This window comes from Mustela putorius, unplaced genomic scaffold, assembly GCF_011764305.1.
Source record: "Mustela putorius furo isolate JIRA1106 unplaced genomic scaffold, ASM1176430v1.1 tig00003850_pilon_pilon_pilon, whole genome shotgun sequence".
In the NCBI taxonomy this organism is placed as follows: domain Eukaryota; kingdom Metazoa; phylum Chordata; class Mammalia; order Carnivora; family Mustelidae; genus Mustela; species Mustela putorius.
Window position 1 is genome coordinate 7,796,980 of NW_025422002.1, and position 16,742 is coordinate 7,813,721.

The following is a 16,742-nucleotide window of genomic DNA, read 5'->3' on the forward strand; positions in this document are numbered from 1 at the left end:
ATGTAATAGACAGATAATCTCTTCATAAGAAGGAACTATTATTCTCAATGGTTAGATGGGGAAATTGAGGCATACCAAAATTAAGATATTTTGCCCAAGATCATATAACTAATTAATATCAAAGCCCAAGTTTTACATTGTCTCATAGGTTAACTGTTAGATGATTAAGAGGCAGGATATAAGAATCTGTATTAAATACAATTTTTTAAAAAGAACACTTCTTATGTAAAGCAATAATTAAAATGGAATGATCTCTCTATAATAGGTAAAATAATTTGGGGACAAGATTAGATTATGTGCTGCCTCAACATGGCTGAAGTTTGTACAATATTCTACTACTAATTATATTACCAGCTATTTTCTTTAAACCCTCTTGAAACTTTAATGTATTTATCTTAACTTCCTACTAAGATCTGTTGCTTTTGGAGCTCTGTGTTCCCTAGTAGTGTCTTTTGGCTTGTTGGCGTGTTTAACTGAGAAAGTTTGTAGTCATGTTGCCTTAAATCAAATGTAATTCTCAGGATTGTCTTGTTCTCTGTTCTAAGATATATGTGGGAAGTGTTTTCCCCATTTATGTCATCTTCTTTCATTAAATACCTGCTTTCAGGTAAAGTTTCAAGTAGCCTTTTGCTATCACCATTACTCAATTTTCTACTCCTAAGTCCAGTATACATTCCCCCACCTACTTTGTCACAGATTTCTTTAAGAACAAGTGATGAGTGATGCAGGGATTAAAAACAAGAACATCCTTGAACTTCATCTTCCTTCTAAAGTGTTCCCCCAGACTCCCTGCCCCCACACCCTTTGTGTTCCCAAATCCTTTCTTCAGGAATGAAGAATTTAATCCCAAAGCCTGGTTTGAATCCCAGGTTCTCCTTCCTTAGCTCTCCCCTTTCCTCTGCAACGCCCCACCCCTACCCTATTTCCTGGGAAGGACTAGCACCTTGGTTTGAATGCATGGGAGACCCCAGAGTGGTACAAGACGCAGAGGGAAAGGCTTCACCCTCCAGGAAAGGGACCGAGGGTACAGCCTAGTAAGGCCTCCATACCCTGGACCACCAAAATGGGGTCTTGGTGCCAGAAGAAGGTATACTGGTGACCCTGAGAAAGGGGACCCAGCAGCTTCAAAATCTCTCCTTGTGAATACTCACCACTTAATACTTTGCCTTTCTGGAGATGATTGCAGAATCATGCTTGAACCACATCCTTCTGACACCTGAGCTGTGGAGCCATGTCGCTGATTGGCTGTAGGGCAGGTTTCAGGCACTGCAAGCACATGTTCTTGCTCAGTTCTCCCGACTTACTCACTTTCTCTTTTGGGCCTGCACGAGGGTCTTTGTTTTGCATATCTCCTGAAGATTTTCATCTTTGTCAGCTTCCTCCACCCACTTCTGCAGCAGGGGCCGCAGCTTACACATGTTCTTGAAACTGAGCTGCAGAGCCTCAAAATAGCAGATGGTCGTTTGGCTGAACACCTTCCAGAAGATAACCCTCACCATGTGCCCTGCATTGGCCTGAGTATATTCCAGGGTGATCCTCTTCTGCTTCAGGAGTTTGGCAAATTGTTGCAGGTCTTTCTGTAGAACTTTGATGTTCTGGGACTCCCCAGGGATTTTCTCCAACTTCTCCTTGAGAGCTTCACAGCCTCTAGTGGGATAGTACAGGGTCGGGGGAGGACCCCTCGAAGTTGCTTTTGTGCTCCCAGGTCTCAAGGCCATCTTGGGGCACTATCCCCATTTTAACCTGAGGTTCACAGTATAAAATCCCACCCCAGTACTCCTATGGGGGGGGGGGCACGGGTGAATCCCCCACACCTGTCTGATTCCTGACTATCAGGAGGGCCTTGGAAACCCAGCAAGGCTCCAGCCCTCCTGGCCCATTGCCTTCACCCCCAGTGAGGGCGAGAAGGCTAAGTCCGAACCCGATGTCCACCATGGGGAGCCCAGTCCCCAAGCTGGGGTCCTGGAAAAGTATACAAAGTATTCTTAAAACAATAGCAAGCGCACAACATTTCTTTTGCTCCTTCAAAAAATACCACTCCTGGTTCTCAACTTTCTCAAAGATATACTTGGCTATCTTAAGTGCATCCCAGACCTTCTGAGTCCAAAATCTCCAGTTTAAGAGACTGCTTTTTTGGGTAATGCCTCGGACAGTGTGAGCTTCTACATTTACCATAATCTAGATGTTGAGGTACAGTAGTTTAGAAGGCCACTGATACCATGATAACTAATTCTTATCGTGAGGTATTTTTGTTGTTGTTAGGTTTTTTTGAGTCCAGACTATTTTTTAAATTATGAAACTTCTGAGTATGTTAGGCATCATGTAGTATATAAACATATTTTCTCCTGGGATGCATAGAAAATAAATACTTATGTGTGTTCATATCCATGCCCCAATGCCTCTTCCCTTCCCCGGTAAATTTAGATATTTGAAATTAGATTGATTCCAGGTAAAGCAGGAAAGACTTACTGAGAAAAAGGAAATTAAATTGTTAGAAGGCAGTTGTAAGGGGATAGGCATTTTAATGTGTGGAGAAAGCTGGGATATAATACATGAAGAGTTTGTGATTATGATCGAAGAATAGATCAAAGTGTTTTGGGTTATAGGGAACCACTGTTCTGCAAACTTCTACCAACATGGATTAGTTCGTCTGGTTTTGGCTTAATATAAATGGAATCACAGGAAGTGGACTCCATTATATCTGGCCTCTTTAACTCCAGGTTATGTCTGTGAGAATTATACCTGTTGCAATACTTTGTTCTGTTTTATTGCTGTACAATATTCCATTTGAATATTACAGTTTACCTATTCTACAGTTTGTGAACATTTGGGTTGTTTTCCACTATTTGTGTATTAGGAAGAGTCCTATAAAAAACATTTTTGGACATGTCAAAAAAAAGTATTTGGGGTTATATATAATAGGAAGGAAGAAAATTCAAACTAACAGAAGACAGAACATGTATTTTGCACTTAGAGGAAAAAGTTCAGGTGTAGGACAGAAGTCAGACCTCGTTTGCTGAGGACTCCTGCCCTGTTTCCCTGAATCAGCCACCACTCCCTGCTGTGGCAGCTTCATCTTCAGACAGGAGGGCATGGCTGGGGCATGTTGAAGCCTCATGTAGTATTTGAAGTTCAGAGAAGGATTGATGATTCTTCCAGTGGTTCTCTAATAGAAGCAAAGAGATCTCTTTTTCAGTGGCCTAAGCAATAATTAATTATGTTTTACTGGACAATAATGGGTTACCTGCCAATTATTTCACCAATCCCTTTAGCCAAGAATGTTTCATGAAAGTGAGTGATTTAGTCCTGCATTATTGAGTTCATCAGTGACAAGGGTAAAAGAGTCCCTTGAACCTAATGAGGTCTGGAGGTTAGATCAGCTCTCCTTGAAGCACATGGACTACCTCATAATAAAGAAGGAAAACACTGAGAAATGGATGCTGGGTGGGCAAAGAACCACCATAGAGATAGGAAGAAGGTCTTGTTCTGGTGCTAGAAGTGTTCTTGATTGCACTGAATGTCACATCCTCACTTCTTCTCCATTGTGAGTGCTGGACAGTCTATTGCTTTTTAACAGAAGTGGAAAAATACTGGACCCAACACTACATTAATTGTAGAGCAGTGTTTTTTCCCTCCATTTGGAAATGAATACATTAATAATTGCTCATATTAAAAATAGCTTTGTAAGAGGAAAAAACATGCAATTTATGTTCTAGGTCAATATTGGGGGATTTCTGAACTGTTTTTCATTTGTAAATAAGTAATTCGGTGAAGATTAAAATGGTTTGGCTCCAAATAAGTAAATAATTAATAATCATCTTGCTTTCTGGGTGACTTATTTAAGCATTAGCTCTAAAATTAAGTATGGAAAAAAGATAGTAGTGTGGAAAAGTGACTATGTTTTTTACATTCAAATTGAATCCTATTCTTAGGAGGACTAAGGTCCTAGACTCCCAAATGTGTTTTTTACTCTTATTTATTTATTTTTTTACAATGTAAGATAGCTTTTCCCAAACATCATGTTACGCCTTTATAAGTTTACATCAGTGTTTTTCTGAATGTGATGAATTGGTTTGTTCAGAAACATATTTTTAAATAATAATAATAATTTCAAAGAAGCTGAAGATCTGGGGACTCTTGCATTATGGATATGCATTAGACTTAGTGTCACCATTTTCTTATAACTTTGAATTAATAATTTGGAAAGAACTTTAACTAGTACTGTGAAGTTGTTCATTTCAACTCCATAGCTCAGTCAACCAAGTAACACATACCCCTGGTGGCATCAGGAAATGGAAGGTTTGCCTTTCAGGGCTGTCCTTGGTTCAGAGGCGCATAATTCACCCAGAATCACACACAAAGCAAAATTGTCAAGCCATGCTATTTTTACTTAATTGTCTTACATCATGTTTCCTTTCAAAATTGCTTTCCAATAGCAAGACTTATTGATTTTAATATTCTGTGAGAGGGGTTCAAATTTATTTGAAGATGGGTTCGATATTTGGAAATACAACAGTCATTCAGAACAGTAGCAGGTTTATTATGTGAGTATGGTGACCCATCATGTAGAGGTAGGAAAGGCAATAGCAAGATATGAGTTTGGAGTGATAATAGTAATTTTCACATGCTATGATAAACTGCCCAAGAAGATGATTCTAGGGGCGCCTGGGTGGCTCAGTGGGTTAAGCCTCTGCCTTCGGCTCAGGTCATGATCTCAGGGTCCTGGGATCAAGCCCCATATCAGTCTCTCTGCTCAGCAGGGAGCCTGTTTCCCCCCCTGTCTCTGCCTCTCTGCCTGCTTGTGGTCTCTGTCAAATAAATAAATAAAATCTTTAAAAAAAAAAAAAGATGATGATTCTTAAAAAAAAAAAAAAAAAAAGTATGTTGATAATCTGCTCATTTGCACCAAATTGATGAAAGAGTTGTTTGAAGAGCCTTACCTTTGACGTTTACTCAAACACCCTGGCTAAATAAAATAGGAATGAATAGAATTGTGCTGTGTGTCTTTTAATCGTTCTTGAGTTTACCTAAGGTACGTCAGTGTATTGGACATGATTGTCTTTGTTCATGACATTGTATTAGTGCTGTAGCTCTAACGCGGACATACACCAAAGTCTTAAAGAGAAGAGACTCTTAAGTAGGGAGTAGGTAATAACGTACATTTAGTTCTATGTGTCTCAGTCCTTTTGCTTTTATTTTCTTTCTCTCTTTTTCACTGCCTTCTCCTGGCCACTTCTTTGCTTATTAGATCTCTCATTAGAAGGCAGATAGGGAAATAAAAAGGTAATGAAACTTAAATCTGCTAATTTTGCAACTTGTTAGCAGCTCCTATTAAATGTTCAGTGGAAGAAGAAGCTATCGTTATTAGCTAAAAGGAAGCTTAGGGATAATCTATGGAATTTATTTATCTGTTACTAATTCATTAATAATTGATCATTAAATTAAGCCAGCCAATTTATTGCACAACTAAATTATAGCAAATGTGTTTTCTTGCTCACAGTTAAAAATTTTTACTATAAAAGATACCAAGTATTATATATTTAATAAAACTCAAATTTAATAAAGCAAGGTCCGTGATCTCACAAAGCCAACCTTCTGTATTCTCTGAGATGTATAACAGTGCTAATAATGGCTACATCAAATCATCTTGGACAAAGCAAAAATAACCCTGTTGTTTCTGAGGTGCAAGACAGGAGTCTATCTATATATCTGCTAAACCTTGGCAAGAAAAGCAAAAGGAGAGATAGCATCTGAGAAAATTCAGAGGTGTTGGTATCTTGCAGGGCCCTGCTTGTGATAGCGTGACTCTAATTGGTTTAAATAACAGGTGATGTAAAGAAAATCTGAAGCCATTTCAGCCTTCTTTTATCATTAGAAGTGCTCTCCTGGATGCTCACTTCCAAACAGCTGGCTTTGTGATAGATCCTGGAACGCAGGTGCTGGGGGATGCTGGAGTGGAAGGAGCACCAGGGAAGGTTTGAGGTTAAAAATATAGACAAAATATATACATGAAAAAATGAAGTCGGGGTTTTGGCTAAAAGTAATTTTGTATGGACTTTTTGGATGGAGAGAAGGTAACAGCAATGAAGAAAGTTAGTATGAGAAATTAAATGTATCCTGAAAGAGAAATAAGGGAAAATGCAAAGGAAGAGAAGGTTTGCTGGGGAGCATACAGAGCATGAAGGCACACACTTGGCCTTGCTCAGATGAGCTGCTGTGACCTCCGATTCCAAACAGCTGTGTCTTCCAGAAATACCAGTAGAGCATTTCTCAAGCTTGGTTGGACTTTGCAATTACCTTGGGAATTTGAAAGTGTTCTGATGCTTCCATCCTACTCCAAGAGATACTTACTGAATTGGTCTAGGACTGAGCTTATACATTTGGTGACTCTACTGTACAGTCTTCTTAGCCAGCCGACCACGGCTCTGGAATATGAAGATGTCATTTAATGCCATCTTCTCTCATGGGGCTGCCTTCCCGTCTGCAGGCTCATTTTCTATATCCTGCCCATCATCCTCTCTCCTCTGCATACATATTCTCAGCCACAACAGAAATCTAGATAAACTGATAAACTATCCTAACACTTCAGCTGTAGAAGCAACTCTTTATAGTAGTGTCTCCATAAGTGGAGGTTTCTATGTCAAATCGAGGATCTCCTCTCCTTGTTTTCAGCTTTGGACACTAAATGTGTAAGATATTAAAATTTGTAATAGGAAACAGTAGAATTACTATAGATATTTAACATTTTTAAGACACTCCTAGCATATATTTCAGAACATGTTGCTATCTTTTACAAATCATCCTGGCTCTGCTATATCTGTTCACAAACATGATGAAAATGGCCCATTTTATCTTTCAGATGCCTCTGCAATTATTACCATGAAAATGGGATTTATTTACTCAAACCCATTTCTTTTTTAAGGAAATGTCTGGAGCACAAGAGAGAAATGTTATTAAATAGGTCATTTAGAGATCCTGGGCCTTCTATATTTAGTACAGCTGCCTTAAACCCAACTACAGCAAGAGAAATCGAGAAGGCACTTTGGAAAGGCATGAGTACTTTTGACAACAACATATTCAGCCACAGTTACGCCTCACGGTGAGAGAAGATAAATATTTCACCCCGCTCCCCATCTGATCTCTCGCTCTAAAGATTCATTCATTCATTCTCTTCTTTTTTTTTTGTCTTTTTCAAATGGCAAGGAAAAGAGCAAAGAAGAGAGAGCAAAGCAGACACAGCCCGAGCCCTCACTAGGTTTAATGCCTTCCTTAGTGGTGATGACATGACATAAGCAGTGTCCATTCAGCGTGATAGACTAGGGCTGCAGGGTGCTGGGGCTGTAGTTCTCACGTTGGCAGTGCTGGCTTGTACTTGCTACTGTATGACCTTGGGCAAGTAACTGAGCTGCTTTCAGCCTCCGTTTTCTCATCTGTAAGATATAGATTTATTTGCCAAATTTACCTTCATGGATTCTATGTGTTGGGCCTGGTGCAAGGTGACAGAGGTGCAGAGACAGGAGGGAGCCTTTTTAATGGGGTGCATTTTTTACATAGCACCTAGTACAATAAACACTAGTGGCCATTGTTTTTATTATCACAGGACTATACTGGGTTCTGCAAGGGATTCAGAATGAGGGTGATCACAAATATATTCTGATTTATAAAACACATTTTTATTTTGCTTAATCAAATTTGTGGCATCACTTCCTAGAGCTCTGCAATTTGTCTTTGTTAGCAGCACCTGGGAATCTGGGTGTAAAAGCAGAGATGATAAATATTTAACACGATTCTGGACAGAATTATTCCAGGAAGATGTGATAGATATAAAATGAAGTGATTCAAGCTTCAGCAGGAGCATGGTCGGATGTACCTTGCACAAGGTCAGGTATCTTGTCTTTGCTATTTACTGCTATATTCTCAGGGATAAGTAATGCAAATAGTAGGAAATCAAGAATTAGTTGAATGACTAAATGAATTGAGGGAAGGATCTAAGTTGGCAAGATAAAGGAATAAAGACATGAGAGGAGGGGCCCCATCGAGGGAGAGGTAATAGGGAGGTGAAATCTCCAGAAACAGTGTGCTCTTGAGTGAGGGAGTGTGAGAGCTAGAAGCACTGGGGGTCATGCCAGAGGGCCAGGCAGTTGATTAAAAGCTTTAAAAGATGGTGCATTTCAGAAAAGTGTCAAGAGCTACGTAGGCACTGTCCTGTGACAGGTAGAGGTAATGTGGAATGTACAGGGGAAACAAAGGCAACTGAGGAACTTTCTGTTGAGAATGGAGTTCAAAGGCCCATGGAAGTCATCTAAGAGGTAGAGGGTAAAATTAAAGAAAAGTGTGACCCTGAAGCAAGGTGTTGAGAACAGTACTGTGGGCCAGGAAATGAGGTCGTAAGAGTAGAGGAAGGTGCAGCTGGCAGACATGGGCCTGGAAACATAATTTTTCTGTTTATTTTTTACAGGAGTATAGAGGACCAATGATTTGAACTTGGCAGGGGAGATCTGTGTCTTACCTCTTAGGAACAAAGGGCAGAGGAGTGGAGATGGGAAGTGAAAAAACCCAGACAGTAAAACTTTTAAGTAAGATGGACTCACAACTCGTACTAACTCATTAGCATCCTTGTAGAGAGGATACTTTAAGCATGATAATTAAGTGTTTCCTTCCGGTCTACTTAGGAGCCTAATCTTCATCAGCTGTTCACAGTCTGATCACATAAAATACCTCTTTGCATTCAACTATTGCCACATTCTTCAAGGTAATTGGAAGTGGCTTGGGTGCTGAGTCAAGGAATCCTAGCTAAGGAACTTCACACCGAGCTTTTGCTGCACCGAGCTGGCAAAAGTATTATCAGCTTAAACAAATGGAGGATTTATTCAGTTCTCATCTATTAGCTGCAGTGGCTTCACAGACATTAGAAATGCGTGGAAGAAAGGTTCCCAGTACTTCCTTATAAAACCTTAGCATCCCATTCAGCATATGAATGAGGTTTGCATATCTTTGGAGGATTTGTTATCCTGAAAGTAGAACCTTATTATTATTATTTTTTTAACTGATAAACTCTAGAGAGTGCAGGGATGTGGAAGCATAGGACAAGGTGTTAGGGAAAGAATGTGTTTTTAACAATCAAGTCAAGAACAGAAATGCTGGAAGCACCACAGATGGGATTTTAATGGAAGTTTCCTTCTAATTTAAGATCTTGCTGTCTGCACGATAAAGGTAATATTCAAGAAAGGTTGTGAAGGAAATAAAATGAATACCTCAGTATCAAAGTGGAAACTGAGGACAGTGTTCACCAAGAAAGACCTCCATGACCTGCCCTCTGCTCACGTGCTCTAGGTATAGTATGTGAAAACACAAAATGACACAGCAGTAGGGACGATTATGTACATATTGTGTATTGGGTTTTTGAGGAATTACAGTGTCCTGTTTGTCTCTTATAAAATTTGAAATAATGTTACTTCCAGAGGAGGGATTGGTGTGATGAATAACTGTTTAAGTAATAAATAACAAGGAGGCTACACAATACTAGAAATGGAAACCACTCGGTTATTAAATGGAGAAGTTTCTTCTCCCTGGTGGTACTAAATCATGTGAAGTGATATCCACCAGTTTTATCCCCAAGTGAAAAGGCAACTCCACAAATTAAAAAAAAAAAAAAAAAAAAAAAAAAAGCCACAAGGTAAGTATTATTGTGTTTATTACTGAAGTTGTCAGGCTTTTTCACATGATGGTATTTATCATGAGTACGAAAAAAAAAAAGTAGAATTTTCTACTTCACCTTAGATTAAAGCATTGTACCTTTAAAATGTATGTATAACTTGACCACATTTTCTAAAAGGCAAATGCACGAAGATGGATTCTGCATAAACTCCGATGTAGTTTTGCAAACTGTGGTATGCATCCAGAGTACCAGGTGCTTGTTACAATTGTAGAAGCTCCCTTTTGGACTTCTAAATCAGATGCCTTACAGGTAAGGCCTAGTCCCCCTGGGAATCTGTTTCAGGTAGGAAGAGAACCAGACATTGAGAAAAACTGGATTTGGATCATGGTCATCTCGGGTTCCTGAGTGAGAGCTGTGTAGCCTTGAAACCCTAATTGGCAAAGCCTTGCTCTAGTTCTTGCCGGGTAGAATAAGGTAAACCCATCGTCTATTCAGTTTCAATAGGTAGAATCTATTTGGGAGATTAATTTTTACATAAACTTATAGAAGAAGCCAATAAATTCCCAGTATTCCTTCTGCGCTTCCAGAAGAAAAAATGGCACCCAAAGGAGAAAAAACATTATTGTGCATGTCAACTAGGAATATCTATAGAAGGCAGGTATTAGCAGAAATTCATTTGTATTTCATACTTCACATTGGATTTAATAGCACAGATTATTAATGAGGAACATAAGGGACTACCTTTCTTCCCTGAACTCTCTGCTGCATTTGACATCACCAATGGTGGCTGCTTATATTAAAACTTGCCCACTCTTGACTTCCACGACTCAGAATTTTCAGTCCCACTGCTGGCCCTGGACCACTTTTTGGCTGGTTTCTCTTTTGTTGGGTGGCACTCCTCTCCCAATGAACAAATGTTACTTCCTCAGGCTCAACACTTTCCTTAAATAGGATCAACTGTTAACAGGCCTGCATATCCCATCCTAAACTACCTTCGAAGTCTTGACCTCACCAAACTTAAAATTCTATACAATTTCCAGTTAAATACCTTGTTCTTATGTTAAACCATGGAATTAATCCACCTCTTCTAAATGTAGCATAGCTTCCCCGACTCCTCTTCTATTGTTTCCTTGGGTTTTTTTGTTTGTTTGTTTGTTTGTTTCTGTTTTTGTGGTTCCCCACCCCCACTGGGATTTAGATCTTCTACTTGTTCATTTCCACTAAATGTTAGAAAAATGGAAATATCTAATTATTTTCCTTGATTTCCCTCTCTTTCTTTCTCTCCTTTCAGTTTCCATCTCTTTCTCTCTTTTTTTGCATTCACTAAGTATTTAGCCATCCATTCATCCATTCATCCATCCATCCACCTATCAAATACCTATTGTCAGCTATGTGTCAAGCATTATGGTAATTTCCAGAGATGCAATAAGAGAGAGAGAGAGTATGGATCCATACTAGTATGTATGGAACATTAATGATTATAGGTTAGTGACATAATTACACAAATATGTAATTGCAAACTTTGATCAACATCAGGAAGTTAATGTTCAAAATACTGTAAATTTATCTGGAGAACAGATCTCATAAGTGTGCAGGAAGAGATGGAGGAAGGTATCTCTAAGAAAGATAATTTCCTGCTGAAAGAACAGAGGGGACCAATGTGGCTAAAGCTGAGTGGGAGCAAGAAAAGAACATTCTAAAGTTTTGTTTATGTTTTTGTTCATGCCTTCTTTCATCAGCCAGCTAATAATATTTGAGTGAATGTTTGGTGCCTGATTATGCACTTAAAATAAGAGATTCAGTTGTAAGTAATACCTTCAACAGTTCAACAGATTTTTATCACTTATCTTGTAGATGCCAGCCACTGACAAGATATTGCATGTTGAGTTTCCATTCCTCAAGCATGCAGGTGTTGTTGCAAAGATATATGCCTTTTATCTAATGAAGATCTTCCAGTGCCTTCATTGTATAACCAATCCAAACTTTCTAAAAGAGACTTCTTGGGCTACACCAATCATACCATGTTTGATTACTCATTTTTCCTTAAGTTAATCAATTTATGGTCCTTCATGACACATATTAACTCAGTCTTTGTGCTTTGGTACATACTTGTCTCTTGGTGTATTTCCTTGCCCTAGAAACTTCTCCCTCCAGAGCACAGTGTACCAGAGTGAAAGAGCGAAAGCTGTGGCAACAGATTCAACTGAAATCCTAGGCCAGGCAGTGACTACTCATGAAACAGTGTGCTAGGGGCTCAACCTCTCTGACCTCTGACTCCATTTTTATCACCAGCTAAAAAGGAGAAGATAATAAACTTGCCAAGTTATTGTTCATGTTAAGTAGGAGTAAGTACAATATTTGACACGTAACGTATGTTCAGTGAATGATGCTTGGGAGGGGACAGATACAGGTTGAGGAGGCTGCTAGAAAAATTTATAATAGCTGTGACTACTATTGTATTACCAAAAAACTTGGTACAAAACTCTTAACTATTGGGAAGCCTTAGATTTCACCATCCTGATTCTCCATTTTTGCAGGTTTAATTCCTCATGTCATGGAGCTCCAAGTAAGATAATTACTACCTAGTTCTATCAGTCCCTGCTCAAGGCAACAAGACTCCTTTAGATACCAGCTCAACAAGCCAGGAACAAAATTCTTAGACTATTCTTTCCTAGAGGAGAAAAAATAAGGTATTTTGTGATCTTGATATGAAAATTGGTTTTAAACAGTATTATCCAAATACTGCTCTAAAAGATTGACAATAACTATGCTTTTCTTTTTTCCCAACATCTATGGAATTTACCACTTATTTATCTCATAGTAACATTATCAGGTAGTGGAGGCATACAACATTACAGGTAGGAAGGCCTTTGGAGATCACAGGGCCATATCTTCATGTTGCAGATAAAATAAAAATGAAGCTCACAGATGTTAAACAAGTTGATCATAGTTTATGCAAATGCCATACATACTGTAATAGATGATTCCTAAAGTTGTGTTATCTGAGATATAGGTTATGAGAGATGTATGTGCAGTTTTACTGGGGAGAACCCTTGGAAACACCTGTGAGCGAGTAGAGGGATCAGGAAGGCAAAAGAAGGCATTGAATTTCCATGTAGCCACAGCAAGTACCTCAAATGATCCCACTGTGGACTCTGGGCTAGGATGGCCCCTTAGAGTTGTCCTGCCTGGAGGTACATAAATAAATGTTTGGACGGGGGCAGATTTAGGAAAGCCATCACCTTCCAACACTCTCAGCACCTGCCAGAATGAGGAACTTGGTCTCAAGGGGTACCCAGGCAGCTCACCACAATATTTGCCATGTAGGACAAGGATAATTTCATAAAAATATCTCCTAGTAAATGTGGACAAAAAGCCTTATATTTGATTCCTTCTTTATAGATTTTATTTATTTATTTGAAAGAGAGAGAATGAATACAAGGGAGCAGCAGGCTGGGGGGGGATGTGGGGGTGGGCAGTAGGCCCTGTGGAGCAGGGAGCCCAGTGCAGGGCTGGGAATCCCCAATATGGGGCTCAATCCCAGGACCCTGGGTTCATGACCTGAGCCCAGTGGAGATGCTTAACTGACCCAGGCATCCCTTATATTTGATTCTTTACTAAGTTTCTCATTACTGGGTGGTGTCTCAATTCCATATTTTATACAAAAGGCACTATTTGAAGATATTATATTCACCTGCAAAATATCATTCAAAGTTAGTTTGGGATGACCATAGAGTCTGTCCTAGCTAATTGACAGAAGAGGAGGAAAAGAAACTGTACTCAGTGATGATTCTTGAGGATGAAAACTTATAACTGAAAGCATCAGCAACTATTTAAATGAAGATTCTGAAGGTCTTTTCTGGGGCAGTACAATAAATATAGAGGTCACAAATATATGCCTAAAGGAAAGTAAGAAAGTCATTTTTAGTAACTATCTGATAATTGGATTAAAAAACATTGTTTTTCAGATTCTTAATTCAGCAGATAATTATTGTGCTGCTGTCTGTCCCAGGTGATATTCCAGACCCTAGAGAAGAATGAGCAGCAAACAAAATAAAGCCTTGGCTCTTATGACCTCATCTCTTGCAGGTCATTCTGTTGTATTGTCTTAGGTCTTTCCCCCATGTTGTGGATTTCTGGAGGATACAGTAATGGGACATTTTTCTTTGTATCTCTAGTGACTTCTTGCCTGGCATATAAATGTTTGTAGAATGAAACAAGTAACAGACTATTCTACACACATAGACAAATACTTGAACTTCAAACTTCATACCTCTAAATATTTAATTATCCCCCAAATATTTCATCTTCAGCCAGATTTCAAAGATCTCATAAATCTTCCTGAGGTGGACTAGAAGGAAAGGAAACCCTGCCAGTTTTGAAAAATACATACAGGGAAAAAAAAAAAAAGTATGATTTGCTAGTTACTGGAAAAAATCATCTTGGCTTTGATTTTGTTGTTGCTCTTGTTGTTATTTTCTTGGCATTATTATTCAGCCATCTACAGACTTTTCCTAGGAAGGTTACCCAGGTTGAAACATTGAATTCCTGATGCACTCTAGGATTTTTCTGAGGTTAGTGTTTAGAAAGACCTGAAAGCCGATTTGTGAATAATGATATGTCTCCCATTTAAACCTCTTTCATAGTGAGAAAATGTATCCTCTGTGTTTCATGAAACTATGGATTTGTTACAACCTTTAAAAAGTGACCTCCATAAAAATGGGCAAATTATTTAACAAAATGGTAAAGTACTTGGTAGCATACATGCATCACTTGGTGGGTTTGCTGAAGAATACATTTCCCTAAGCTTTATCCTCTGAAACTCTGATTACAACCCCTTGTAATTTAGTGTTTCTGAGCATTCAAAATTGTTTCACCTATTGGAAAGAACAAAGGTTTTGGAATCCAAAGTGAAATCTGTGTTCTGATTGTGATGCTTACTTCATGAGTTTGGGCAAACCCCTGAACTTATCCGTGTGCCTCAGTCTCCTTCAGTGTTTGAAGTGTTATTTCTTTTCTACCCTCAGAGGTTTAGTAATGTGCATTTAGAAAGTTAAATATGTGTGAAGGTGTGTTATAAACCTTAAAGGCTAGACCAGCGTCTTGTGAATGAAGTTTTGAAGAACTGGACATTATGCGTTTTTCTGAGTCACTATCCTTAACACAGCTTTTGGAAAATTAGACAAAGATCAGCTTTCCAAATGAGAGAATGCTTGGAGTCTCGCTGGTGATCCCTGTCCAACTCTTTCTCTTTGAAACCCTCCTGGCAATGATATCCCATGTCAGAGGACAGGAATACAAATGGTCAAATATTCACCATTTTAAAAGACAGTTAGCCCTAGCTCTACATAAAGGTTTTTATATTTTTTTAAAAGATTTTATTTATTTATTTGACAGACAGAGATTACAAGTAGACAGAGAGGCAATCAGAGAGAGGAGGAAGCAGGCTCCCTGCTCAGCAGAGAGCCTGATGTGGGGCTCGATCCCAGAACTCTGGGATCATGACCTGAGCCGAGGGCAGAGGCTTTAACCCACTGAGCCACCTAGGCACCCCTACATAAAGGTTTTAAAATTTTCTAATATTTTTAAAATAATAAGGTGAATGTTTTCCCAGGTCTGATTCTGTTTTATTTCCAAAGGATTTTAGAAATGCCTTGGAAACTTACCTCTTTCTGCTAGTCCTTTATCTTCAAAGGAATATACCTGATTAAAGAGGTAGACATATCCCTATACTCTTATAATTTAGAAGCTGAGAAGAGCAAAGAGTGAATTTTCTATAGAAAACATGTCTTTGCATTATTATCCTGTGATAATGTAATAGAGAATACTTGATGGCTAATTAATAGGAAACAATTAAATGTGTGTGTGTGTGTGTGTGCATGTAACATGTCTGTGATAGGCTTTGAGTGCAGAATATGTAATATATTATAATTTTTATTCCCTTAGAATAATAAAATTACACACTAAAATTGATGACAGAATATTATAATACCATCTTTACCAACCCTGTAAAAAGAGGAGATTGTCTCTCTTCTACATAATATATAATGATTGGAGATTGCTTTAAGATGCTTATTCAAAATTGGAAAATAATAAATCTTTTGTGCCTACATTCTTATATATGTAGATTAGTGATATCAGTGCCCCTGCTTTCCTAAGAATACCTGAAATAGATGTGCCTGGGTGGTGCTGTGGGTTAAACTTCCAACTCTTGATTTTGGTTCAGGTCCTGATCTCAGGGTCATGAAACTGAGAACCTCAGTGGACTCCATGCTCAGCGCTCAGTGTAGAGTCTGCTTAAGACTCTCTTATTCTCCCAGCTCCTCCCCACTCAAATGAATAAATAAATCTAATTTTAAAAATTCCTGAAAAAATCTATTCTCTATTACTGCAGAAATTTGCTAGGAAATATTTTTATATCTCAGGTTGAAAGGGCACATCTGAAGAATGTTTAAGGTTTGGTTGGTTTTGTGTGTGTTGTCCTCTCTGCTGGTTTGCTCTCATTAGAGACACAAGTGACCCAACTGACAGCTTTATAGACAGTGTTGGATATGCCAATATTAAACTTTGCTACATCAACAGATTTTAGGGTATTTGTGTAAGTGCAAGTATCTGTCTTTGGTATTTGATTCAGGCATCTCTGTAACCAGCCAAATGGAAAGATTTCTAGTAATTTATATAATCACATCATTTGGTTTTTGCATCTTGAGAAAGTGGTTCCTATCTTTAGGCAAACTGGTGTACCTCTGAGGTCGGCTTAACTGTTGCTGAAATCGAAAGAAAGGAGAAAATAAACAAAACGACAAAATGTCTTTCATAACAGAAGGCAGCTAATTTGAGGGAGGAATGAGGGATTATGATGGCCAGATTGAGAAAGGATGTGATGAACTACAAGTGAATTACAAATGGGCCACCAGTGACCCTGATAATGGGATTCAAGCAAATTATAATTTTGCTCCAATGGCAGATCGACTTAACTGTGTGCTGACTGACCTAATTCCCACTCAACTGGCAAACTGTAGAGCTGTTATTGTTTCCCTGTGGGTTCCTGGCTGTCTTCTTCAGCTTTATTACCTACAATTGA

General features: G+C 38.7%; 1 protein-coding gene and 1 pseudogene across 2 annotated transcripts in view; one reads left to right on the forward strand and one right to left on the reverse strand.

The window, feature by feature from the left end:
- The window catches only part of GRM7 (glutamate metabotropic receptor 7), a 911,662-nt gene that overhangs the window by 348,958 nt on the left and 545,962 nt on the right, over nucleotides 1-16,742 (forward strand). The window lies entirely within an intron of this gene.
- On the reverse strand, nucleotides 915-2,175 carry LOC106005024 (annotated as a pseudogene).